This window comes from Alexandromys fortis, unplaced genomic scaffold, assembly GCF_014885135.2.
Source record: "Alexandromys fortis isolate MF-2015 unplaced genomic scaffold, M_Fortis_MF-2015_v1.1 scaffold_190, whole genome shotgun sequence".
Lineage (NCBI taxonomy): Eukaryota > Metazoa > Chordata > Mammalia > Rodentia > Cricetidae > Alexandromys > Alexandromys fortis.
In genome coordinates this window covers 61,289-85,618 of record NW_026068059.1, presented here as the reverse complement: position 1 = coordinate 85,618, position 24,330 = coordinate 61,289, and the positions used below count along the sequence as shown (strand labels likewise).

At 43.5% G+C, this 24,330-nt stretch overlaps 1 long non-coding RNA gene across 2 annotated transcripts in view; it reads right to left on the bottom strand.

Annotated features, from left to right (window-relative positions):
• LOC126487385 (uncharacterized) overlaps nt 1–24,330 on the bottom strand; it is a 155,529-nt gene that overhangs the window by 118,937 nt on the left and 12,262 nt on the right. For both annotated transcript variants that reach the window (XR_007588354.1, XR_007588355.1), the window contains exons 2-3: nt 20,777–20,887; nt 10,335–10,474 (exon numbers count right to left, since the gene is read on the bottom strand). This is a non-coding gene — a long non-coding RNA (uncharacterized lncRNA). The remainder of the gene's footprint in view (nt 1–10,334; nt 10,475–20,776; nt 20,888–24,330) is intronic.

Genomic DNA, 24,330 nt, shown 5'->3' with positions numbered 1-24,330 from the left:
GAGAGAGAGAGAGAGAGAGAGAGAGAGAGAGAGAGAGAGAGAGAGAGAGAGAGAGAAGGGGGGGAGAGAGAAACAGAGGAAATCTGTTTTCCAGATCAAAGTAATCCGTCATCCATTGCCATGGCTGCAGACGTCTTTTTCTGTTGTCCTTTTCATTGACCAGACAAGATGTTTCTCAGCTCCCTGCTTCTTTTTTCCCCTCTGAATTTGTTTTCTCATTGAGAAAAGTGGTCATTAAAGTATTAGTTTAGGTTGATTGGCTCTTCAGCAATAGGAGAGGCTCTGAGGTTTTATTATGTTTGACATGGTCTCAGAGACAGTGGCTGGATTGTTATACAATGTGGAAATCATACCTTAAGGCGGTAGGCCTCTTCCTGGGGACCTACCCAAGCTGTGAGGTCGTTGACTTCACACCAAGCCTATCAGGATTCCCCTAGGTGCTTTCAGGGCCTGGGTGTCTGGCTTTGTCCTTGGCTGCAGCATGGGAGTCAGCTCCCTGCCTTGGTCATGGAGCCAGTCCCCTCCAATAGACCTACATTCCTCCCAAATGGCTGAAGCTGCCCAGCATTCTCTTCCATTTATATCAATCAGTGGCGCATTCAGTAGGAAAAGCAGGGAGGGAGAAGGGAGCGCTTTGATGTTTCCGAGGGACAGAAATCACTTGGATGTTCTTCCAGGGCCACTCGGCAGCAGGTAGAGGGTAGGACAGCTGGTGGGGAGGTTGGCAGCTGTGATGTGCCTGATCAACCGTAGCAAGGAACTGCTCTGCCCTTACGAACTGAAAACTTTGCTCCTATAGTCCAGTGGGGAGGATAAGAATAAGGAAAAAAGATCAGAGGGCCAGGCACGCACCACCTGGGACAAAGGCCTTAAGCCGTACCAAACATATTTCATTATGTTTCAAGTCCAATTGACTGAAGTCTTTATGTCTAATCCAATACAAATGCATGATTTCCAATACCCGGGCAATGTTGCAAAGGGTGGCGAGCTGCATGCACGCAGATGTTAAGTCTCTTTTTGCCCATCTGTTAAAATACATTTAGCAACAGGCTTACTTTAAAGATTCATAATACCACAGAGATGCTGTTTGCTAATATGTACTCTGTGCCAGGCACTGTGCTTAGCATTTATACGCGTCATCTAACTGCGGGCACACACACAACCACCCTTGCAATAGGTGCTGTTGCAAGGTCTCTATCTCTGACAAAGTGGAAATGCACCAGGAGTTGGAATTTGTTATTCAGACTCAGACCAGTCTACTGATACGTACAGTCGGGATTCAAGTGCAATCAGCTCAATAGTGCCTGTCCTATTAGGCAGTACTTGGGAATGAAATGAAATAATGTATTAATGTATTGACTCTGGGAGCAGACATACAGTAACATGGCCAGTCATTAATTTTGCAGTGTTAACATTATTATGACACTCCTTCTATTGCTTTGGCCAAATGAATCAGAGTCTGTGACAGTGCCTCTAAAAGGGAAGGACTTCAGGAAAGCAAACACATCAAATGTGGAGATTGGCCAGAGCCGATGCACAGAAAAATTAGTATTTTTTTTATCTACATGTTCCATAAACATAAACACACTGAACAAGATTTGCTGGAGGAAATGGTGAAGGGAAAAGGAATGAGAAGTCGGGGGCCAAGAAAGAGATGCTCATTTCTAGAGGTTGCCTAGCCTTGCCTAGGCAAAAGGGGGGTCTGGGTGGAGGCAGAGATAGATGAATGTCTTGGAGTTAGACAAAGAGTAGGGGGAGGTAGAGATGATAGTGAAACCCAGTAAGGCACGTCTGGGCTGGGGGTGGGGATCCTTAGGAGTTAATGTGCTGAGTTCTTGCAGAGGATAGAGTTTGGCTCTAAGAACCCACATTAGGTGGCTCACAGTCTCCTACAGTTTTAGCTGCAGGGCATCTGACAGCCTGTTCTGGACTCATGGGGTATCCATATTCACATGTGTGCACATACACACACATATAGAGCTAAAAGAAATAAAAATCAATTGTTTAGATTTATCTATTTCCGTGTGTGCGTGCGTGTGTGTGTATGTGTGTGTGTGTGTGTGCATGTGCTCACATAGGTTTTTGGGGCGGGGGTGTCACATGCATGCAGATCCTCTGTCACTGGAGTTACAGGCAGTTTGAAGGCACCATGGAAACAGAATCCAGGCCTTCTGCAGGGAACAGTAAACGCTCTTGACCAACAAACCATCTCTCCAGCCCCACACACATAATTTTAAAGGAAAAAGCATTTAAAAGAGAACTGAAGAACACCTTTTCCAATGCTCACATCTATTCATACTAGAAGATGCATGCACACAACACTAAATCTCTTGTTACCCAGAATCCCTTGTTATCTAGAGCTGCCGCCAACTGCAGATTCCTCAGGAGTCCCCCAAATCGTTATAAGGCCTCATTCCCTTTTTATTAAATGAGAATTTATGTAGGACTTCCTGTGTGTCCGGTACTTGGGGGTTCAAAAACTATAAGAAGAGTTGACAAGGGCCCGTCCTTGCCCTAAGTCTGCTATAGGACCTAATTTGGGGGCGTTTTATAAAGAGTGCTCTAAAAGGGATGGCTAGCTTATGGGGACCAGCTCTGACATGAACAAGTGTGAGGAATAGGATGGTGGCTAGCTCAGAGGTTGTTTCTCCCTATTGGAAACCAACTTCATTTTTTTTTTTTTTATGAAAGCCGTCATGAAACCAAATGAACCCTGTCCCATTCATCACTTCTGTTGTCAGTTGAAGAGTCATCTGTATCAAACTGGCCTGTGGACACGGGGGCATTTTTTTTTATTGCTAATTGGTGAAGAATACGCTGGTCTACTGTAGGTGGCACTGCCCCTGGGCAGGTGGGTCTGGATTGTGTAACAAAGGTAGCTGACCCCGAGTGACAGCAAGCCACCTCGTGGTATTCTTTCACGGCCTCTGCTTCAGTTCCTGCCTCTGGGTTCCTGTTTGGAATCTTGCCTTGGCTTCCCTAGGTGATGAACTGTAACCTGTAAACTTAACTAGCCCCCGCCTCCCCAAGCTGCTTCTAGTTGTGCTGTTCAGCACATCAGCAGAAAGCAATCTAGAAGAAGGAAGTGTTCTGAAAGTGAGGGAGGGGTGGAGAGCAGGCCTGCTGCTGCTCCGGTGGCAACTGTCTGGGCAAGGGGGAGACTCTCAGACTGAAGAGGGCAGGGAGATGGGAGCCAACAGAGGCCTTCACATGGTGGAAGGTAAAGCAGTGCTGGATGGTCCTAACCTCAACCAGAAGCGCTCATCTGGGGAGCATTTTAGGAAAGGAGAGGAGATGTTGCGAGAAATTATGAACTATCACTATAGGAAATGTCACTTCCTTTTCTTGTCTTCCTGGAATCCCCCAACTAAACATCAAAACCTGAAATCAAGCACTGCTCCTATAGCTGTCGAAGACTCAGCAGAACTGCGGGGCTGCCCCTGTATCTAATTCCACCTCTGCTACCTTTATAAACATCTCCTATTGTGATCTCTCTCTCTCTTCCTCCCTCTCTCTCTGAGATTCTTGATGGCTTTGCTATTTTCTCTAACCTCTACCCTGGCATAAAATCATGTGGAGTAAGTGTTTGCTGATTGAATCTATAACGTTTTCCATACACCACACCTAAAGGAATTGCAACTTAGATCCAGAAAAGTGAGGGAATGAACATGTAGAACTGACATTCGAAATGTCCAGGACTATTTTAGATCAAAGCAGTCTGCTCTGGGGCAATTACCTTGACCTCTTTGCAGCTAATAAACCAGGCTCTGAAAAACAGGGACCACAATTCACAGAGCCATGAGCTTCATTAGTGAATGTCAGTAAAGGGCTTTTTAAGTGGCAAAGCAGATAATTATGGAAAATGTCTCTGACAAAGACATGTCTCGGGGACAATGAGGGGCCTTCCTTCCAAAAGTTAAACTATGTTTTACCCCAACGCAAGGTGCTGCAGAGGATCCAGTGCACCTCTCAAAAGAGCCTGTCCCCGAATGGTCCCAAGAAGACGTGTTCACCAAGCTCACAAAACACTTAGAAACAGTCAGCAGTCACAGTGAAGTAGACACGTCCTCCCTGCTCAAGGTCACCGTGCTCCTCACTGAACTTTCAGCTTCCCTATTGTTTGCCTTGCCTACTAGTTTGCGCCTTTCCAGATCATCAACCGAGCACTCAAATGCACTTGACCTTTAGAAAGACACTTGTGCTCCCAGGAAGGACGCGATCATTTATCACTGCCACTTACCAAGTGTTAGCTACATAAATAGATACCTGGGCAAGCTGGAAAGCAGCTGCTAGCCCATTTGCATTGACGTGATACAGTTTAGTCCAGATGAGACTCAAAGACAGTACGACACTGAACAATCAAACGGTAAATACACGGGAGTCAAAACATGCATGACTGGTATGTTTCATACATACCTGCATAGCCTTCCAAATACAAGGTATATTCCATTCTACATTGCTTGGCTAATGTTGAAATTTGGGTATAGAAAAATTAAAAGAGATAGTAATTCCAGAACATTCGTGTTTAATTTATGTAATTATAATTCACACACACACACACACACACACACACACACACACACACACCTGTCTCTCAAACTGGATTTGGTGAGGATAGATTCATTATTAGTTTGCTCCCCAATGACCACACCCCAAGCTCAGCAATAACTATGAGAATAATGAGCAAAGCTTGCCAGGGTTGTTTTAATTGTCATGGTTAATCAAAAGGCCATTATTGGAAAGCATAAGAGGAAGAAATAAAATTAAAAATTAAATAAAAGAAAGAACATAAAACTAAAAAGAAAACAATCAGAAAATCGGCATTGCTTTATCCAGCATGTCAATCTCTTCCATGCAAGGAATCAACACTCAGTGTAACGTGGCATTTCAAGCTTGGGCGGGGCGGGGGGCTTCACTCCCCTACCTATAGAATCTTAAAGACACTGATAAGTCCCGGAAACTTCAGGCTGCTTTCTTATCGCCAGAGCAGCTCACAGCCTGTCATTACTCATCAACATGAAATGTGGAAAATTGGCTGCAGCTATAATTAAAACTCTGGTTAGTATCCACATTAGCTAGTTGATCTTCACATCAGCCACTCAAAGCTCTTTTGAAACTTATAATTACTTGAGACAGATAAAATGGCAAGATTTTCTTATTATTGCTATAACTGAAAGGGCCCCCCACAGAGCCTGACTATCATATAGAAAAGTCCTTCAACGGCTGGGAAATGGGGGCTCAGTGACTTTTTAAGTTGACTTATAAATGGGAATTGTGATTCACTGATCTTTGGGGAAAACAGAAAGATCATTCCGTAACGTGGACTTCACTAAAAAGTCTCATTCCTGGTGGAGAAGCTACCGGCTCAGGACATGAAAGGAATTGCTAAAGCAGTGGCCAGTTTTCTTCTCACTGTTCAGACACTGCCCTGAGGTCGTCTTAATGGTTAGACACCTTCATCCTGGCTCATCCTTCACAAACACCTGTCACTAGTGGGCTCTTACCTTGTGTCCTTTTTAGGGAAAGAACCAACAAGTTAAGTAGCTATGGGACCCACATGCATAAGAAATTTCAGATTACCTATTCTAATAAACAATCAACACAGAGGGAAAATACTTGTTTTGTTTTGTTTTTAAAGGACTTAGTTGGGTGATCTAGATCAGCTGGGACAGGCACTTGCTGTCAGGCATGAAGAGCCAAATTCAATCCCCAGAACCCACATAGCAAATGGAAAGAACTGACTCCCATTGAGCTGTCTTCTGTAGCTCAAGTGTGCATGTAGCATATAGGCATGTCCATGCATGCATGCGTATGCATTCACACACACAAATATTTTTAAACAAATAACAAAATAAAAAGAATCATTTATTTAACAAATATTATATCACTGTAACAAACATAAATTGGGAAGTCTGAGAAAACACTGTCTACTTAGCAACTAGGGACTTCAAATTTACCTCTAATAGGTCAATTCACTTAATCCATTGTGGAATAGGGAATTGAACCCAGGACTTTACATACACCGGGCAAATGATTGGCCACTTCTTTACACCCTTAGCCCAGTGGATCAATTTAAAAATCCAAGCATTAGGGGCTGGAGTGATGGCTCAGAGGTTAAGAGCATTGCCTGCTCTTCCAAAGGTCCTGAGTTCAATTCCCAGCAACCACATGGTGGCTCACGACCATCTGTAATGAGGTCTGGTGCCCTCTTCTGGCCTGCAGGCATACACACAGAATATTGCATAATAAATAAATAAATAAATAAATAAATAAATAAATAAATAAATAAATAATCCAAGCATGATACCTGGAAATACTTAAGTGGAGAAGAAGAAAGATAATGCAAGAAGGATCAGGAGCAGAGCTTGGAGACCCATGTTGCAGACAGGATTAGCTCCTATCACCCTGAACCAAACAAGGTGTGAGAAGGGCCATCATCTGGAGACAATGGTGCACACCTGCAATCCTGACATTTGGGAGGCTGAGGCAGGAAGATTCCTGAAAGTTCAAAGCCAACTTAGACTACATAGTAAGGTCTACACCAGCCAACCTAACTTCGGAATTAATAGAGTCCCAATTTCAAAATAAATAAATAAATAAATATTTTTAAAATGACAGAAGAAAGGTGATCATTGCAAGAAGTAAGAGGACTCCCAGTATATATATTTAAAGTTTAAGAGCCCTAAAAATTACAGCTTGTGTGGCATCATTTCAACTACTGACACCTAGATCTCTGGAAACTAAGGGTCTAGACGTCAAATAAAGAATGACCAGAGGCAGATAAAAGAAGAAAAGTCCCAAGCAGAACCTAGATATAGGTCTGCAAACCACACCAAACTATGCATGTTTTTCCATTAAAAAGCATTGGCAGATACATCTGTCAATTTTATTTGTAAAATAAATTTTATTTGTAAAAATGTATACACATATACAATAATTCATAGATAAGGAATTTTGATCCAGTTATCTGAGTAACTGCCTGTTTCTTCAGCCCGTTTTCTCTGCTTTAAGGTTCATGCTTTGGTAAATCACTCCTTTGTGGAATTCACCTTGCAAACTAGACTCCAAGTGTTGGAGGGGGATGTCTTACTTTTATCCAGCTCAGTGTCTGTCTTGATCCTTGCGGCTGAGTAGCAGCCCATGCTCACTGAAAACACTACATTCTAACTTCTGTTTCTCCTCAGAATGGGCTAGTTAGGTGCTTCATGAAATGTCTGCTGAGAAATTCTTCAGGTGTTCTTACTAGGCTCTCTATATAAATATTAATTATTGTTATCAACGCAAATATTGACTACCACTATAATCACAAATAACAATTGCTAAGCAAGAACTTATTAATCTATCCAAATATAGAGAGCAAAGATGTACTTTCTGATTTATGTTGAAGTTCTCATAGCTTTGCAGAACATGTTTACGGATACCGTTTCAATTTACTTGTTTATCAGATAAGCACATTAATATATCATAACTCTACCCATCACCCTGCCCACCAACAAATGCCACATGCTAGGTCTTGATACCTTTTGGTAAACTGGTAATTAGTCATTCCTAATGCAAGTGTAGAGATCCCCACAAGGCCTGGCAGGGATAATACAGCACCCATCAGTATTAAAAAGGGATAGCGCTCAACTTGTATAGCTCAAACCAAAGAAAGATTCCAGAAGGTCAGAGCACAGATCTTCTCAGCCCATTTAGAAAGGGAAGCGATCTCAGGGGTTTTCCGTGCCCCCTCGAGTAATTCTTGCACCGTGTTCAGGGCTTCCTCTCATCCTGGCATTTTCCCACTTAGCATTCCTGGTAAGGCTGAAATGGCAGGTGACTTGTTCACAGGAGGTGGGTCACATTGACAGTGAGAGCAACTGATGGGGGATGAAAAGGAACTAATAATAAAGTTCATGAGAGATCTCATCAAAGTCACTAACTCATGACAAGTAGAGAGTAACTGGAAAACTTGGGCTTAAGCTCAGGAACCAGAAAGGGCATCCATAGTACCTAATCAATCCTCTCCAGTCCGTCCCCTGGAGATGCCTACCCCTGCAAAAATGTAACAAGTATGCTTCTTTAAAATGACTGTGCAACTATTCTCCTTCAACCATCTAGAGTACAGCTGCCTTTAAATGTGTTCTCAAATGCACCCCCAACGTGGCCACGCACAGAGCCATTGGTTTTCACAGTTCTCAGCTTAGCCATGCACCGTTGGCACACACGTTTAGATAGTTTTCACACCCCTCCCACGCTGAATCCTTCATCTGATGTGAGTGTGCCAATACGTGTGTTTTATCTCCTGGGTCAACAGATAAGAACATGCTCATGAGACCCCTCTTCTAATACAGAGTTAGCAACTGGGAGCTCCTACCCAGCCAGGGACAACATTTTCAGTTCCATTCACTCTATACATGTCTGCAAAATATCAGTCAACAGGATATCAGTCAAGTACCTGGGATTATCAACTAATAAATCAAAAGCTTGTGTTTTGGCTCATGGTTTCAGAAGATCTAGCAGGGCCTAAATGCTAGGCAACAGAAAGTGAGTAGAGGGAGCGTCTCACTTTTAAGCTTTTACGGTGTGTCCTAAGTCCATGCTGTTACACTCTCTGATACAGTTTAGATCTTAAGCATCCTGGGAAGATCCAAGTGTTAAGGGTTTTGGTCCTCAGGGCGGGGCTACTGGGAGGAGTAGAACCTATAAGAACAGAGGCTGAGTGGGATGTCATTATGCCATGGGGCACATGACATTGAAAGGACTAGCCGGACCCCAAACTCTTCCTTCTCTCTCTCTGCTTCTTGGACACTAGAACAGTTTTCCTTCTCCATAGACTCCTCATGACTTCTGTCCTGTGCCTCCACCAGTGACCTAAGGCAAATGAGTTTGCCCTGAACATGAACAGGTCCATTTAAAAGTGTGCGTCCAATTAACCTCTTCCTTTTATCTACTGCTGTTGGAATCTGATGAACAGCCCCCCTTTTGCCTGCTCCAAGTTATATGGGTATCCAGGCTCGTGGGTGGTTAAGACTTGGTTCAGGCCTGTGATGAAAGGAACCAGGCTCTCCCAAATCATTACATTGAAGAAAGGCATTCTGTGGCAGAGAAAGGGACAGCCCTGACAGGATATTACAAATGAGTATAATTAATTCTGTTTTAAAAATCTTTAGATACTTTAGGATCTTTTGGCACTGGAGTATAGACTAACTAATACATGAATCTGGCAAAGTGACATACAGGGACATTTTAAGGACAACGAATCCACAAGCAGAATGTTCACCGACTTGCCTAGAGAAGATATTGAATACCTTTACTTTCCCAGAAAGGATTAAATGGGGACAGCAACCCATGAAATTCTCTGTAGCAATAGTGATTATACAGATTGGTGTGGCAATGGTGTTTGAATCTTAGAGTAGTTCCCTTCAAATTTATAGGCCCTCATTTGAATTTTGATACTGTGAGCGAATGTTGAGGTTGTCATAGAAACAAGTTAAAGCAACACAGTGCATGTGATGTGAGGGACGACTTAGCACTAGGAGGGGCAGCAATAAAGCAACATGAAGATATCACACAGGGAAAATGACTCAGGGTCTTGAAGCGATCGCCAACCATTTGTCTTTGCCCCTGTAGGAATCTCATACACTGGTTAGTCAACAATCTTATAGTGTGGCCAGTTCTGAAGAGAAACTAATTTCAGAATTTAGATGAGAGTATTGTAGAGTCCTTGCCCTAGCCACATTAATCCTGCTTCCACAGAAGAGAAATACACAATCATAGAGGAAGAGAAACAGACAGAGGGACTGATTTGGGGCCCACAGAATTAAAAGGGGACTGGAGAGATGGCTCTCTGTGTAAAGAGTGTGCTGTGCCCCTGCGTTCAGAATCCTAGCAGCCACATAAAAATCTTGACATGGTACTGTGTGCCTGTTGTACCATCACGTGAGGGTCAGAGACAGGAAAGTTTCCTGGAACTCACTAGCCTGTTAGTCTGTGAGTCAGTCTTCGAACACCAGGCTCAGAGAGAGCCTGTTTCAAAGAAACAGGTGGAAAACAATTGAAAAAGACACCGACTTTGACCTTCAGCTTCTCTCTGTGCACTCATGGGAGCACACACCAAAATCAAATAAAGTAAAACGTGATGGAGCGATGAACAGATGGAACAATATACACAAAGTAAGCCTTGAACCCCTTCTGAGGTGGATTGAGAGCACACTTCTCGCCCCCACTCTGGTCGGCTTTGCAATGCAGACTTTACCTGGCCCTTCTCCCTGGGCCAGATGCCTAGCTGTTGCTCATTCAAGTCATCGTGTTCTTTTGTGGAACACTAGAAATTCTAAGGAGGACTCTCCTACCTTTGCCAGGGATGCTATTCTTCTCTCCAGGGAGCCTCAGGACCTCAAAGCTTCTGTGATTGTCTGCCCTTGTCTGGAGACAACACAATGGCAGGTGGCTGGAATGATCTGGTGGCATCCAAAAGGAGACATGTAGCCATCTGGAGGAGAAGGATTTGGCCATGAGAATAGTTTAAGAAGGCTAATTTTCAAAGCTGCTCTTTGAATGGGTAAAATAAGGGGATTTTTTTAAGCCTTCAGATTCCCTGTCTTATATAATCTGTCAAGGCAGTTCTGGGGAAGTTTCAACTCTTAGGAGACATGAAAATAAAATCTTGCAAACCTTCACATGCCTTCTCTTAGTCTAGTGTCCTTTCTTCTTCCTCAAGTCATTCTCTCATTTCTGTTTATATGCACACATTAAACAATTTCCTCTCTGCTCCTCTTTGCTTCATTCAGAAAGTGCATTGATCGACTTTCCCGGAAAAGATGCTGTAGAGTGTTTCCACCGCTGAGACGGTGGGAGCCTTGAGAGACTAAAAGCGGCTGAGCCGGAGTGATGCTCTTAATATATGGAGAAATAGCTGCCTGAGATGGAGACTCTGGACCCCACCCGCAATGATCTCAATCATTTTAAGACAGAACAAAGAGGCATCTGCAGACATCAGAAGATACTGAATCAGTCACCGTGCCAGACAGTCTCAGGCGGCCCTTTGACAGCTCCGGTGAAACCAGGTCAAAGGCATCTGGCTGGCTCAGTAGACAGAGGAAATCAATAATGCTAAGGAGTGGTGTCTGGAGCAGGAAACAATCCTAGCAAACAGACAAAATGGTCTCTCTGCTCAGGGTTCCTGATAGAAGCCCTAACAACCACCATCTTGACATGAGTACTGTGATATACATCCATGAGGAGAGAAAATAAAGAACAGAGGTGGGGACAGCAATGGCAGGTGCCAAGGAAGACAATGTAGAAGTCCAAACAGGTGAGTGCCCATCAGGCCAATTCAAGAAAAGAAAACAAAACAAAAACTCCGTCAGGCTTTATAAAAACTCCATTAGGCTTTAGGACAAAGCATTTACTACTCAAAGTGTGAAGCTCTGAGTTCAGATCCCCAGAACCCATGTAAAGCAGGGCACAGTGCCATGTGTCCATGACCTGCTGCTTCTGCAGGGAAATGAGAAGCAGAAACAAGTTCACCCAAAGCTCCAGGACAGCTAACCTGGTACACAGGGTGGCAAACAGTGAGAGAGCCTGTCTCAACCAAGGAAGAAGACGGTGACCTCCACCTGAGGATGTCCCCCGACCTCCACCAGTGTGCCATGGTGTATCTGTACACACACTCACACATAGTTATGTACACAAATCACACATACAAGCACACAGAGAGAGGAAAATAGGAATAAAAAGAAGAGAAGGGGGATAAAAGAGATGAGGAAGAATAAGAAGGAAAGGGAGGCAGAGGACACCGTAGGTCTTCAAAATCACTGGAGATAAACTATAGCTTAACCTCAAAGGAGATTTTTTAAAGTAGATAAAAGTAAAGTAATACTAGGAGAAACAAAAAGCTAGTTTAATTTAAAACATAGTTATTATATGTCTATGGCATGATCCAGATATACTCTACTTAAAAGGAAACTGAGGCTTAGAAAAGTTGAGCCATTTTCCCATCCTCATAAGGTCATACAGGATGACACCGAGACCGAAGATTGGCATCCACCTCAAAAGCCAGAGAAGCATACTCTTCCTCGGCTTGTTTCTATAGTCCTCCAGGCTGTGGAGACCACTGACGGTCTTCAGCATGTCTAAATCCATAAGAATAAGAGCAGAAGTCTTCAAAGACAACTGAGCTGTCAAGCAATAGGGTGGGAGCATCAAAAATGGATGGTAGAGATATTCAAATGGTAGAGATTTGAGCTTGATCAGATGGTCTTCCTTGATCGGCTAATCTACCGCTTCAGTAAAAGAAGGTTGTTAAATTAAAGCAATAAACCAGCGGATCATAGTAGGAATCACTCCCCCATACTATATAGAAACACAAATGATACAGAAGGCACACAGCTACTCGTCAATGCACAAACTCCATGTGAGGATCCTGCTTGCAGGGCTCCTCACAAGCAGGTGAAAAGGCATGAGCCTGCACAATCCTCTTGATCCACTTACATATGTTTTCCTAGTGGTAGCAACAGAAAAAAAATTATAAATGGCTAATATTTGTCTTGTTTTATTCATGTCTGAAAGTTAATCATGCACTTTATGAAAGAAGCTGAGACAGACGCAGAGCAAGCTCACAACCGAGCTATGCTTGGCTCCCCTTAGCCAGCAGAGTTAGATCAGTTCTTCAGGCTCTCCCATCTGGCTATGCATGGGTTCGAGGCTGGGCTTGTGGAACTTTGAAAGTCAGTTGTCTTCTGCACTCTGCTTTAGTTGTCTGAAGTGACTTTGGCCCTGATAGCACCTCTGCTGTGACATTGTCAACTTCAGCAGTCACAGCTTAATACAGTATAAGGGGTTAAGAGTAAACTGTGCTGAAATAAAAGTATATTCTAGAACAATGCTTCTCAGCCTCACTAATGTTGCAACCCTTTAATACAGTTCCTTATGTTGTGATGACCCCCAACCATAAAATTATTTTTGTTGCTACTTAATAACTATGATTTTGCTACTGTTATGAATTGTAATGTAAATATCTGTATTTCCCGATGGTCTTGGGTGACCCTGTGAAAGGATGGTTTTACCCCCATGGGTGTCGTGACCCACAGGTTGGGAATTGCTGCTGTGGTAGTTAATGTTTTGCCCACCCTCTTAAGCTAATTTGTCTCTCGTCTGTGCCTTTCGATTAAAGTTAGACTAGGGAAATGCCTTTCTGACTACATGAAGCTTGAGTTGATGAGTTCCATAGTTTTAGAGAAAGAGTTATGATTTAAGATTTCCATAATCAATGAAAAATTTTATGCCAAAGGTAGATGGATAATTAGGGAGGGGTCCGAGACGAGATATTATGCGTCACCTGATTCTTCCATCTTTGGAGAAAGTACATGAAGGAGACAGAAAACGGACCTACAAGTCTTCCAAGATGAGACAGAATCCCATCTTGGCCTCTAGGGAAAGTTAAGGAAGTCATTTTTACTTCACTGAACCTCCTTCTACTCCCTCCCTCCTTTCTTTCCTTCACACCCCCTCTCTCTACCCAGCTTCTCTTTTTCTTTTTGTAATGCGAGCCTGTCAAACTAAAGGCCTCGGGTATGCTATGTAAGTGCTCTACCACTGAGCTACATCCCCAGCTCTTTGTGGCTTTAAAATAAAGATGATGCTACTATCCTTAAAATGTTGTGGGGACCATGTGAGTTGATGTTCACTATAGTAAGCATTACTCCTGGTACACATACATTCTCAGTGAGGCTAACTTTCTTCCTCAGCCCCTCCGATAGCACTCTATAGATGCTGTATTTATGTGTGAATGGGATGGAGGAAGAATTTTCACTGTGCCGAGCAGCCAAGGGAGCTCTATCAAGAAAGGTAGGGAACATCAATTCTTCACAGTCTTATTTCCTGCACCTTTAATTATCTGAAATAAGGGGCAATTTACAGCTCAGCTGTTTATAACCTTGGATACTCTGGCATTCATGGCTGGCATGGTGTCATCTCAGACAAAGACTGTCTAAGAGCTGTTAGACCCGATGATGGCTTTATTGCTGTGTATTGTATTGTATAACAGATCTCCATATTCTGTTCATTAGAGTTGCTCACAACTGCCCAGGTCTGGCAGACGGCCTCTGCTTTCATAGTGTCCTAGTTTCCCAGAATGTCTGCATCTCCAGGGCCATTACCGCCTCCTGACTCCCTCACACTTATCCCATTATGCTATTATTTTGTACCCAGCACTGCCTGTTTATGTTTTCTACTTTATGCTACAATATGACGGAACCAGACCTTAATCTCTCCGTTGGGGTCAGCCTGCTCACTGTTTGTGCCATTTACCAGGGAAAGGGAGGTGTGGAGATCTGTGCATGTGCATAGGTCAGAGAAGGCACAGTGCAGACCTTTTCAGTGAGGACCGAGCCACCTCCTGAGAGGCTGCTGGCAGAGGAGAAGGCAAAGCAAACTCAGTTAAAACAGCCAAAACTCAGCCTTTCCAGTCTCCATTAGAGCCGGGATCAGATGCAGTCGAGACTGAGATGGGAAATCATCGATGAGCAGAGATATTAATACTATGTTCTTTTAAAAAGTAATGTCCTAAAAAACATACATCTTGAACCCAAGGGCCAAGGAGGAAAAGGCAGGAAGATTCTCAGAGCTCCCTGACCACCTAGTGAATCCAAATAGATGAGCTCTGGGTTTAATGAAAGAAGCTGTTTCAAAATATGGTAGAGAGTAATAGAAGATACCTGATAGTGGTCTGCATGTGCAACCTGCATTCACATGTGTATGTACACACACACACACACACACACACACACACACACACACACACACACGAGCATCTTTGTAGTACAACATATTAAAAAAAATACCTTTACAAAACTGTCTGCTTGTACTCAGACTGAATCGGATGGAAGTCAAGGGCATTTAGATTTAACTCCTGGCTTGTCATGCATTTTGATTTGCAAGCCCTGTGTCTCTGACCCTAGAGCTATTCCACCAGATCACTCAGTGACTTCAAGTCCCCCCTCGCTCACCACTGAAAATGAACTAATCCCCCTAAACACAGGTTTAGGGAGGAGAAACAAAATGCATAAAAGCTTGTAGCTGATCCAGATCCAGGGCAACCAGCATCACACGGCCTGCTTCTTTCTTCAAGACCCAACTTGGCCATCAACCTAGCAACCACAGTGATTTACTTAAGTGCATGGTAAAATCTGTGGCCTGTCTTTAGAAGTAAAATGGAGCTTCCATGGGGCTGGATTCGGGCTGTCTTTGTTCAGGAACCTAAGGTCAGTAAATATTAGTAGATTTAGGAGAAAGTGGAATTTGAAGCCGGTACCACACTTTGTGCATTCAAAGTAAGCTCACTGTGATTTTAATTAAAAATTCTAAGCTACAGATACCAATTACTATTAATAATGGTCTATGTCTGAGTACAAAAAATGGTAGTGGGGCATGAAGAGAAAGAGAAAGGATGATGAGAAATAGGATAAACTCTAAGAGCAACCTCCTACTGCCTAGATTAACCGAAATGTTCACAGAGAACAAATCAACATGACTGCCAACTGTTCTGAAAGATAATGAAGAAAAAAGATGTGCTTTGTGGAAAGAGAGAAAGACCATCCCCTTTCGCAGCTAGGCTGAGATGCTTCAGAGTCCTCAGACATGTTCAGATGACCCTTGTCACCATGTCACTCGAGTGGCGAAACAGATGGGAGGTTGGCGTGTGTCTCTTCTGAATTGGTGAGTTGGCCTAAATGAGACCCTTTGTTTCCTGAGCACCTATTACCTGTCCATAGCCCAACTCATTCAGATCAGCTTAGGCACAGTGCGATCAAGTCTGAGCCACGCATGATAAAGTTTGAATCAGATGCCTGTATAGAAGGATGCGACAAGCAAGCTGCCTTAAAAGGAAGGAAAAGGGCATTGGCCTCCATTCTGGGAGGGACAGTGTCTTGACCTCTCCTCAAAGGAAGTCTTATGTGCAGACCCAGGTGCTGTGGAGGGGGGGCTGGAGGGGCAAGAGGAGATAAAAGGCTGTCTGGAGGCCCTCTGACCCCAGCCCTCCCACGGGAAATGAGCTAGGAGGCTGGCAGACAAGCAGGTGTACCCTTAAGAAGCCAGGGAGATTAGCTGGGGCTTATCCAAACCTCTGCAGGAGGCAAATCTCTCCTGGCTCCCCCAGGAGACTTGAGCACTCACTCTTCTGGCATCAAATAAACCAGATGCAGAATGGACGTCAACTTGGCCTTTTGTGAATCCAGAGACCCTCTGAGAAGGCATCTGGACAGCATCACACTCCTCGGGACCCCAAGGAGAATGAGCATTTGGAGAGATGTCAAGGGAAAGGGAAAGAGGGAGAAAGAAAAAGCCGAAAGGCAGGGTCACAGTCAGATGAAGCCTCATCCATATGTGTCTGGATCCTGGTCTCGAGAGCAATTGTTTACTGCCCGGATCAGATCAAATGCAGTGTTTGAAAAAAAAAAAAATAGCTTCTACTGAGAGTAAGTGGCACCTGCTCAAAGGATAAGGACTCCTCTTTGTGTGTATAGCGCTAAAAGAAGGAAGCAAGTGAGCAATTTCAGCATCGAGAAGAAAGGAAAACAGGTCCCCATCCACAGAAAACATATCAGCCTGACATAATGTTCAAGCCCACTGACACGCAGGAAAGAGTATTAGCCTTAGACTCAGCAGAAAAACACCAGCTCTGCTGTGTGCAGTATCAGCTGTGTGGCCCTGAATGAATTACCTAGCCTCTCTGAGAATCAAGCACCCATCCTAACAAACACGCTCCATAGAACCATCTGAACATTTATAATGGACATAAGCACCCACTGCAGTAGGAAGAAAAGTCCCTCCTCATTTCCTTCCTTCCTAAGAAAGAGGGATATATCGCAAGACATGTTCAACCTGTTACATAAAAACACATGTAAAACAATACATGGACCGTTGTCCTTTCCCTGATGACATACTCAGTCTGGCCATGTGATTGCTACCTTAATAATGGCTTAGCTATCATCTCAGAAAGCCCCAGGGACTGCCATGGCAGAAGAAATCCAGGCCACAGCTTACTGAAAGATGATAACTCTAGTTGCCTTTCAAAAAGATTGACAGTCACCGTGGAGACACATGGGTTGTAGAGTTGAGCATGAGCTAACATATGGTCTTGGCTAACAGTATAACTGCTAGTAAAGCTTCCATCACTAGGACATAAGCAGCTCTTAGGGTAAAGAATGAGCTATTTTGGCTCACAACGTCCCTAGTGACAGTTCTGGTCATTTGGTCTGTTGCTTCAGAGGACACCATGGCAGAGCCCTGTGGCAGAAAATTCTTATTCGCATCAACCTGACCAAAAAGCAAAGAGATGGCCACAGTCTCAATATCTCCTCCAAAGACATGTTCCCAATGGCCTAACTTCCTTCCACGCGACCCTACCTCCTAACGGCTCCACCTCTTCCCAATAGGACCACAGGCCACCAGCCAGGCTGTCAGAACACAGGCCTTTGGAGGACGCTCGAGACAGAAGCTGCAACAGTAGTGGGTTCTCTTGTTTTCAACTGTCTGTGGCACTCACATTTCCATGTACAAGACAATTTGCTCGGGAGTGGCTGAAAGTTCAACATCCTCCATTCAATCGTAACAGCAACTGTTGCTGTCTTCTGCTTCCAACCCGCGCCAGCCCTTATAGAGAAAACAAGACTGGTAACTCAATGCTGAAGCATAGACTTAGCTCCACGTAGCTCTCCGTCATTCCTGGGTATGGAAGTTCCTTTGAGAAGCCAAATCGTATTGAGCCTTAGCTTTGTTCTTCCCAGAGGTGGTTCAGTGCTTATTCCTCTTATACTTGATCTATCACCAGCACCTAAGTTTCTGTGCTTTCAGAACTAGAAGGAAGTGCACACTCAACTCTTCCTCTCACTCTAGATAGAAAATGGAGGGAAGGGGCTGGAGAGATGGCTCAATGGTTAAGAGCATTGCCTGCTCTTCCAAAGGTCCTGAGTTCAATTCCCGGCAAGCACATGGTGGCTCACAACCATCTGTAATGAGGTCTGGTGCCCTCTTCTGGCCTGCAGAAATATACACAGACAGAATATTGTATGCATAATAAATATATAATTTTAAAAAAAAAAAAAAGAAAAGAAAATGGAGGGAAGTTAAAAAAAATGAAGAACTTCTCCAGGGTCATGAGACTGGCAAGGCCAACACCCCACTCCGTGTTTCCCTTCCCTAGGGGTCCAGGCAGGTTAGGTGCGTGTGCAGATGAAAGAAGCCATCTTCCTGCACGGGCATTATCATCATCACAGAACTGAGTGCACAGGTCCTCTGATGAGAGGCAGGTGCAGCAATAGTAGAGGGATCATCACAAGTGCCCAAGCATCCCCTTAAGGCATCCCTAGGGGAAGTAAATAGTGTACAAAAATTATCTTTTTAATTCTGAGATTTCTTTGGGGTCTGCAAAGCTACTTAAATTTTGTGAAACTACTGTAATTGTTATAAAGATGGGAAATTATCATTTGACTTATCCTCACAATAGCTTGTAAAGGAGGTCTACTCTGCTATAATTTGCTGAATGTATGTTTCAAGTGCCAGATACATGCTCAGTGCTAGAACTGCAATGTGTATCTACAACCTCTAAGCTCAAGAAGTTCATTGTCTGAGCCTGGGAGGGAAGGTGAAAACTGGCATGACAAAGGGTAGATGGAAGACCTAAAACGATCAAACTTTTAGACAAGGGAAAACTTCCTGGCAATGCATTTGGAATGGTGTTTTATGTGTAACCCCCAAAGCATAGACAACCAAGGAAACACTGAATAAACTACATCAAAAGTTTTCCGTGTGCAGCAGGATAAGAGTAACAAAATAGAAAAGACAATTTGCTAGATAGGAGACTAGATGATGGATCTGTTAAGAGACCTGACATACAGAAGGGATTGACACGTTCATCTCTAAATAAACAAGCCAATTCCAAGATGGACACAGGACTTGACCAGACAGTTCTCTGGAGATAACAAAAGATCGACACACACCTGAAATGACATTTAGCATCACGGAACATTAATGAAATATAGAGCATCCAAGTGTGCGGGTGAAAACCTGCAATGCCAGCTACTTGGAATCACAAGCTTACGACTGTCTGGGTTACTTAGTGAGACTTTCTCAAAAGAAAAACCAACAAAGAAGGCTGAGTCTAGTTCTCAATAGTAGAGTGTTTGCTTAGCATGTGTGAGACCTTAAATTCAATCACCAGTACTGGGAGAAGGAAAGGAGAGAAAAGGGGAGAGGGAGGGAGGGAAGGAAGAAGGAAGAGAGATAGAGAGGAAGGAAGGAAGATCAAATATACAATGTGATTTCACTCTACCCCATCAGGGTATCTACATTAAAAACAAAATAAAAGAGCAAATAAGACGTGATGATGAAATTATCAAAAAAAGTGGAATCTCTAGTAAGTGTGAAATAGAGCAGTTATTATGTAAATCAGGGATGGAACCTCCACAAATTAAAAACACAGGGACTGTTTGTTATCTCAATTCCACTTCCGGATATTTATCCAAAAGAAGTGAAACAATGAAGTCATGAAGTAACTGGGCACCCATATTCACAGCAGAATTATTCTCAGCCAACAAAAGAAGTGGAAGAAACCACAGGTTCAGGGGCAGGTGAGTGGAGATTTGAGACATGATATATAAACAAAATGAAATATTGTTCAGCCCTAAAAAGTGAAAAGAAAAACTATGGCATGTGTTATGGTATGGTTGGACCGGAAGGACATTATGCTGAGAGACAATAAACCAATCAACAGATAAGTGATCCACTTCGATGAGGTATGTAAGCCAGTTCAAACTCATAGGGAGAGAGAGTAGAAGGGTGGCTGTCCAAGTCTGGGAAAAAAGATCAGAGAGAGGAATTATTGTTTAATAGCCACGGTCAGATTTGCCGATGAGAAAGGCTCAGTGGATGGCTAGTGGGGATGGTAGCTCAATGACATGGATGCATTTAACACGGCTAAACTTTTCATCTCAAAATGGCCAAAATGGTAACTTTTGTATTAACAAATACACACATTAGAATTGTCCTCATCGTAGCCTCAAATGAAGACAAAATAGGTCTCCAGAGACCAGCCAATGCTATAAGAACTCACACCAGAGACACAGGAAAACCCTCCCAGAAAAGATATCTCAAGTCGATATGGATCTAGAGAGACAACTCAGAGAATAAGGTGTTCACTCATAACCAAATCCTTAATTTCCACATAAAAGACAAGTGCATGGCAGGTGTCTGTAACCCCACCAGGGCTGGAGCAGGCAGAGCAGGTAGACACTCCCCACAGAAGATGCCTCAGTACCAATGTAGCTGGATTAATGAGCTCCAGGCTGAGTGAAGACACACTGTGTCAAGCAACAAGGCAGAGAGTATGGCCTCTATCCAGGCACAAACATATAAACACGCACACGACACACACATACACACACAAGCATACCAATGTAAAATTATGCTATAATATGGGTAATAGGAAGCCATCCTGAAGAATGATGACTGAGCTCCTGCGAGTCTTCCCTAAAGACCAAGGTTCTGTCTAGAGCTTGAGAACCCAATACTGCTAAATTCCTTCACTTAAAGATGACACTTTAAGTGCCCTTTCAAATAGAATAGAAGCATTGGGACAGATAAGCATGTCATCTATCATTGAGTTTTTGCTTCCGGTTGCTGAGAGGGTATGCTTCCTGTCTCCTGGAAGAACCATGAGGAACAGGTCAACACGGAAGCTGTTCGGTTTTGAAAGCAAATGTTAACTTCTGGAAAAAAAAAAAAAAACACTTACCAATCTCTTTGCACCTAAGAACTACTGTGAGTCTCCGCTGTTCAGCAATAGTGCAGATCTCCTGAAGAGCCATAGTCTCAGAAAGATGAGGCAAGTCCGAGGTGGGATTCACTAAGAGTGAACACAAGAAAGCCGAGTCACCTGGAGTAGGGGTATGATGATTTCAACAAGATCCCAGCATCCACATATGCCATCTTATACACGGTGCCCTTAACAAGCTATTCCTTGTCCCCAGTATTTAGCTAACTCCCTTGTAGATCTTCCTTGTATATGCCAAGTGTTGTGCTGGGCTTCCGGGAGCCAGATGCAGCCCCTGTGTAAGTGTAAGAAAGTGTTAATGAAAACTTTTCAAGACTACAACATAGGCTACATTTGAGGTTGGTGTGCTTGTATGCATGGAAGCATACATTTCTCCCGGGACACTATTGTTAGGTGAGACACTGAAAACTGACAGAAAGGAAAAGACAATCAAGTCCCACCCCCTACTGTATGCACTTCGCTTTGCTGAGAAGGCTGTTGTCAACCCATAATCCCTGACACCTGGTCTCTGGACTTGGTTGCAGCCCAAAGCTGAGGTTGAGATCACAGGCTCCCATTCCTGTTCATGCTGTGATCCTCCTGGAGCAGCATTTCCCATCCCCTGGCTTCAGAGGCCACAACCCTTCTTTTGATCAGGAAGGCAAGGCGCCAGGCAGTGTAAATGGCAAAGGCAGTCAACGCCAGCCTCCCAACTGCAAGGTTGGCTGTATTGTCTTTACAAATGAGAAATGACATATCGCAATGATTACACGGCTCCGACAGACCTCACGGCCTGCCATGCTGGTTCAGTCTAAATCACAGACTGATTCAGACACCCAAACAAATTAACACATGTTTCCCTGTGATGCAGAATTGTGTCTGGGTGTATGTGTGTGTTCATACCACTATACAACCGCATCACCAATTAAATATTTATCAGACTTCCATTGACCTATGAAAGTCATCATCCACCAGCCCTCAGAGCATCATGGCTGGCTGGTTTTAAAAGCTAGTCTGCAGCCTTGGTCAGCAGAACACATTAAACCTTCCCTGTGAAAAGCTCTTGCTATCTTTTGAACTGGATCCACAGCCGGGCTGAATGAAGCTTTTAGAACCAGTGAGAACCAGATGGCCCTCCAAGATCATTTTTGAATGTTTGGATCTGAGTCATTTGTATGCAGAAGGCTTCACAAACTAGCAATCTGGGTGGCAGGCTCCAGGCTGAGTCCAGCTTTCCAGACAGCCCATCTTTGCCTACAATTGAGAAGACAATATTGTAAGGTTCCACAAAAATATTACAGCATTTATCTATATGTGTAGCATCAAATACATGAAGTGTCCCTGTCAGGCTGTCATTTCTATGGGCATTCTCACAACTCCTCCTTCTCCCTCCTCCTCCCCCATCCCATTTCTTTCCCTTGTCTGCATTCCACCTATCATTTTTCTTTTATCGCAGGCACAGAGCCAGCTTTGTGAACCAGCCAGCAGAGGGTACTACGTTACTGGTGCAATAACCCAAGCCACAACAAATGCTGGGCTGAGATTTAGATTAATTCAAATGGGCTCTGCTCGGTTTGTGTTCTGGGAATTCCTCATTTGCAAAGGGAAGGCTGTGGTATGGAAGAAAGGAAAATGAAATTGATCCACAAAGCCTGCTCGTCTGAGAGGAAAGGCGCAGGTCTTAGCAAGAGGCCAAGGGGTGGAACCAGCCCAGGTTCAAAAGTGGGAAGTGATCCAAATTAAGGGGTGAGCTTAAAAGCCTCTAGGCATTTACCGTAGAGAAAAGGAAACTTATAACCACACAAATATCAGCTCATGGATATTTATTGGAATCTTAATTACAGTCACTCCGAGCTGGAAGCAATCAAAATGTCCTGTAATTCATGAATGGAAGACCAAGTGCAATATTGTTATACAATAGAATATCGTTGAGCTATAAAAATAAATAAATTCTAGCTGGATGTTGTGTTTCAAGCCTGTAATCCCCACACTCAAGATGCTGAGGCAGGGGATCAACGTGAGTTCAAGGTCAATGTGGGTGAGTAGTAAGGATCTGTCCAAACAATAATGAAATAAGTTATTGACACATACAGCAACAGGGATGAGTCTAAAAGACATTGTATTGAGAGGAAGAAGCCATTCCCTACCTCTCCAAAATGTTATATTCTCAGGAGTCCATTAGTAGGCTATGCTTGCAAATCTGAGGCTGTGGGGACAGGACACGACAGAGGTATATGACTACAAAGCAATGATGTGGGAAAACATTTTGGAATGACAAATGTTATCTGTACCCTGCTCTGGGTGACAAATCTAAACATGAGTTAAAGCCATCAAACCATAGACTAGGGAATGTAAGTTTCATTTTACGCTAATTTTAGAATCAGTGTTTTTAAAGAAAAAAATTAATGTGTGTTTAAAATGACTGCTACAAGAAAAAAGAGATATAACCCGAGGACAGGATTAGATAAGCAGATACTTAGTGAAGTCCGGGGGTTGAGAGAAGGGAACTGTTAACTCAGTGTTGAATGCTGATCTGGTAGATGCAAGAACCTGTTTTGCATCCCCAGCACTGAACGTGGAAAGATGACAGTGTGTGTAAGGTGTGTTTGTCACCATCTCCAAGAGAATGCAGACAGGCAAAACATGAAGGCCAGAAACAGAACAGGTTGGCAAGAACCAGATAAGATGAGACTTCCCGTGGCCAACTGGTAGATATGCATAGTAGGGTCACACCAACTCTAACAACTTGGGCTGAAGGGTCCAGATGAGCCATCCGGTCCCATATGGTGGTGGCAGAGCAAGAACGCCACTGTGGCCAACAGTCACTATTGGTGCAATGCCAGTGTCTGCTCAACTTTAGAACCAACATCCATGAGAGCGTAAAACAGCCTTCAGGGATTTTGCTCCCTGACTCACTGGTAAGAACGGCTCATTAGCTTTGGGCAGGAACTCAGGTGACAGAGCAAGTAGCCAGAAAATTTGGAATAATCCTCTCACTGCCAGAACAAGGAGCCTGGGGCAGCCGACCTGTATAGAGCTTGTGAGACATCTCATCCCCAGACTGTTGTTAGGTCTTACAGCTAATCTGTTATCTAGTTTGGGATAATGTTTCTTTTTCTTTTCTGTCATAAGAAGGAAGATGTATAGAGAGTGGAACAGGTGATCCCCCCTGCACCCCAGTGGCATCCACATTAAATTCCCTGTGTCATTCAACCTTTTAGTCCTTGTTGGGGTTGGTCTTAGATGAATTGCTTATCAATATCTGTGTTGGCTTCCTCCTTAGTCAATGGTGAGAAGACTCACTGAAAAAAAAAAAAAGTAGCCCAGAGTGTTTTACCTACCAAATGTCCTCCAGTGCCTATCTATGGTGTTTATTTCTATCTAACTCTGGGGAGCTCAGAGGAGAGAGAACTGACTTACAACTATGTGGATTTCTCATCTCTCACAATATGTGAGAATAGTCTTATTAGAAAAACTGAGATCTGGGTATAGGTTCAGTTTTGCTTTTAATTCTATATGAAACTGTGTCTGTCTCT